General features: G+C 34.9%; 1 pseudogene; it reads left to right on the plus strand.

Moving 5' to 3' along the window:
* Window positions 1-879: 879 nt before the first annotated feature.
* Window positions 880-1,584, plus strand: LOC149144635 (pentatricopeptide repeat-containing protein At2g13600 pseudogene; annotated as a pseudogene).
* The last annotated feature ends 2,934 nt before the right edge of the window (window positions 1,585-4,518 follow it).

Here is a 4,518-nt window from a genome sequence, read left to right on the forward strand (position 1 = left end):
CATCTGAAAATTTCAAAATTGATAATTGTCTCTCCATGGACAAATGTCAAATATATATCTGGTAGTAGTCTCTAACAACAATTGTGGATTCATCCTCAAGGTAAACTTTAAAGATATTCCCTGTAGTGTTCTGGGAGACTTCCATGTCAATGATGATGGTATATTTGAGATCCTTGTGAGCTCATGATTTTGATGAGCTACTTTTCTAGTGACATTTGAGACAATGCTATTTTTAGCAGGGGCTACATATTAAATCTGATCACACATTTTGAATCCAAATTGAATCATAGAAACCATTAGAAAAGGCTCAATTGTACATATCCACCAATTCTATAAAAGAGGGAATTTGTATGATTGGTCCTTCAGGATGTCAGTAGACAAATTAAGTGCCTCTCATCTCACAGTAGGAGAAAGAGGGTAAAGAAAAGTCACTGGAATAGTTTCATTATGGTCCTCATCATCATTTTCTTGAACACTGCACTTAGAGACATCATGAGACACATGCCATCCCTCTCTGGAAACAACTTCCACCATTGAATGTGGTCCTCAAACTCCTTAATTCCCAAAACTGAAGGGGTAAAGCAATGGTATCATTCATTCTCCTGATAAGATTAGCAGGTTCCCAGGGACTTTAGGCCTAAAACAGAGAAGCTCTCCAACTCTTTCATCAGATGCTACATTCTAGGGTAAAGCCTGATGATATCACATGCATTGGTGTTATTTCTGCTTGCACTCATGCAGGTCTTGTGGAAGAAGGGCATCGATACTTTGAATCTATGACTCGAGATCATTGTATCATCCCCAAAACAGACCACTATGCCTGCATGATTGACCTTCTTGGCCATTCTGGGCACTTGGGTGAGGCTGAGGAAGGAGGCCATGAAGCTTTTGTATTGTGGGGACCTTCAGGTAGGGTATGTCACCTATGACAGTCTCTTGCAAGGATGTGTTGACACAAAAGCCTTGGCAAAGGGTAAGTGGATCCATACCCATGTGATAAAATGTGGGTTAGATCCAAATGTATTTGTAGAAAACAATCTCATCAACATGTATGCTAAATGTAGAAGTGTCAATGATGTGCGCCAATTGTTTGACAAAATGTATGAGTGGAATATTATTTCATGGAATACCATGATTATAGGATATGTTAAACTGGGTGCAATTGAGTTTTCTTGCCAAATGTTTGACGAAATGCCTGAGCATGACTTGGTTTCTTGGAATTCAATCATTGCAGGATATGCAAACACTGGGGATGGGGAGAAGGCACTTGGTTATTTTTTCTGAATTCTCAAGGCAGGGATGAAGCCAAACTGAATCAGTTTCACTAGTGCTCTTGGTGTTTGTGTTGGTATTGAAGATAGAGAAGGTAAGCAGGTACATGCCCAAATTTTTAGAACTGGATTTGAGTCTTGTATATTTGTGGGGAGTTCGCTTCTTAACATGTATGCCAAGTGTGGAAGTATGGAGGAAGCAAACAAAGTGTTTGATAATATGTCGGAAAGGAATGTGGTGTCATGGACTGCCATGATTTTTGGGTATGCCCAGAATGGTCATGGTGAGGAGTCCCTAAGGTACAAAGCTTAATTAAATTTTGACGTCATGTTTGTGGGAATAGGTTTCAAAACACATTGTAAATAAATTGGATTTTCAAGTCTAAAATACCTATTGGAAATAAAAACATTAAATAATATTGAATGTTAATATCAACACCTAAACAATTCATTTGCCAACCATCTACAGGAACATAGCCAGTAAGGAATGTGCCATCATCTCTAACATTTTCAGCCTTTTCTCACCTCTAAAACAGAAGTCAAGGACACCACTGTTCAATATATTTTAAGATCTGTCTCAATTAGATTTGAATGCAAAATGATATTGTTGTGGATCAACGAAAAAAAGGAATTTTTTAAATATTTGCACATATTTCATGTATATATGGCAGCACACTAGAGGAATGGATATGAATTTAATTAGAATGAAATTATATTGTTACTAAATGAAGACAGTGAAAGCTTGAGTTGATGATTTTGTACTTTATAGAAACAGTAAGAAAAGGTGATGGAAAAGAATATGTATAGAGTTGGAAATAGCCTTCTATTGTCTTTAAAAGCTTCCTGTTTTATCCTTATTTTGGGTAGATTTTGTCATTAAAGAAAATTCTACGCTAGACTGTAACATAAGGGCAAGCAACCTACCCTTTTATTTGTTTACTTTCAGCAACACCAATTGGAAACTATGATGAGAGATTGCGTCAACCCAGAAAATCTCAAAGGCAACTAGAGGAGAGGGATAAACAGCAAAAAAGAGCAGTTGTCTGCAAAGCATGCACAATTTTGGGCCTTTACTCACTTGAACAAGCAAGGGGTTTCTTCTATAAATGCTTATTTGGAGCAATAGTAAAAAGGCTAGAAAAAATCATTTTCTAGACTTTGGTAGGAGCAGACAACTACTCACTTTTCCATTCTCTAGTTTTTAAATCACTACCACCACGCAAGCAAAGGTACTCACGTAACCTATTGCTAGGACACATTATGGTGCAACCAATTTATGTACTTTTTTAGGACTCTCCCATTTCTCTCGGAAAAGTTGGCACTCTACTTAGAGGGACGAAATTGTAATTCTTTCAAAGAGTACATGCTATGTCAACATTATTTAAAATAGCCTTCCACTTACTTACCCATGTAATTAGGGAAAATGCATGTGATCTAAATCCTACATCTAGCATCACCTTTGACTTTCTTAAGGAAATGAGATGAGTTCAATATTGAATAGCTATAAAAGATGAAATTACATTTCCTTTTCTTTGTCTAGCACATCTCTTTTGCCACAGGTAGTGGAATGTGACCATAATGATTGCCTGCTATAAATTTCACATATATTATGGCAGCACCAAGAATCTTTGTGGACAGACTACTAGTAGAGTTTTGATGTAAACATACATTGTAGAAAGGCCTTTCATTAAAGTCTAGTCCTGCTTAGCAAATGGTCACCCTAAAAAAACATGGCCAACATTTATTGGATTGCATTTGTTCATGTTGTTTTAGGAATCTTTCCTTTTAGGAATGCCATGTTCAAAGTGAATGAGGCAATAAGCTGCATCTTAAAGGAAAGGCTTGCATCCCAAATAGCCTACATTCTTTTGTGCTATTTATTTTTTCCATTATTGAGATTCTATCTCCTGTTTAATTTTGTTACAATACCCGAATGAACATTAATTTCAATTTTAGTTAGAATGTTGCAAAGAAAGAATTGTAAATCAAAGAAACTACTCAAATAATCAAAAGGTGTTGTGAGGCTATCTTAAATTGCACTATATACCCCATAACGTCATTATACTATTGCACTAATTTATCTTTCTAAGCACACAAGAACTTTTTAAGACTGGTGCACTTAAGAAAACTTACTGTTTTGAAAATTATTCTTGCAAGCTCTGAAATTGAATTTCTAGCTCCCCCTTATAACTACTAGTAGGAAATATGACATTGTAACAGTCATAGGGATACTTATTTCTAACAATATTGAAAGCATTCAATTTGGTTCTGATACTCCAATAAAATTTTTCAGTTATTCTTACATTGAACTTGTGAAAAAAATTATCTTGTTTTTTGAATTATATATGATTGAAAAACATGTTGAGTATTAAGAAATAGATAATTCTCTACTTGTTTAACATGAATTTATTGTTATCTTATTTTTCAGGTTTTTGAAGAGTAAAAATGGTGCAAAAGTGGTGTTTATGCATGGAAAGAGAGAAGTGTCTAGAATGACGACAACAATGAGGCATATTACATTTCCCTTGTTGAAGGGCTAAAAGAGGAAAAACAACATGATGTCAATGAATCAATATGGATAGACATCCAAATTTGAGACTAGATCAGGATTTGATTTTTGCAAGAAATTGAAATGTAGAGTGTGGGAAAGGCACTGATAAAAAATATCCTATCATTGTAGTCTCCTAGCGTTGTGCACACCCTCTATATTCTATTTACAATCCCAATCAAATTCTACATATGATATTTTTAATTACAGTGGGAAGAGATAAAATTGTGAAGCTCTCCTCCTTACAAGAATGCATATGATAATGACTTAATGATGGTAGCATCTAATAAGCATCCATGTGAATCCATGTTGCAAAGTTGTACATGAATGTCAAATTCATGAAGATGCAGAGATGTCTAATGATCCTTGGGACTCATTCTTCTTGGGGAGATGGATTCAGATTGAATCCAATATAAATCTCACATTTTTGGACACTCCAGAATATAAAGAAAAAATAATGAAAAAAGTTCATTAAATCTACCTTCTGTGGAATTCTATAACCTGAAACTTTGTTTCAAACAGTTAAGCCCCATTGATATTATTAAATGTTGTCTAATTTTTGGATTTTGTAATCATATCTTGTTTCAGTATGATTGCATCATCCATGTTTTTTAGCATATACATTGTGAAAAACCGTAATTTTAATGTTGCTTGACTCCTTAAATATAAACATTGTTGCTTCTACATCTGATTTGTCTC

The sequence above is a fragment of the Pinus tabuliformis genome, chromosome X (assembly GCF_031772625.1).
Source record: "Pinus tabuliformis cultivar Carrire ecotype Pingquan chromosome X, CPIR1, whole genome shotgun sequence".
Taxonomy (NCBI): domain Eukaryota; kingdom Viridiplantae; phylum Streptophyta; class Pinopsida; order Pinales; family Pinaceae; genus Pinus; species Pinus tabuliformis.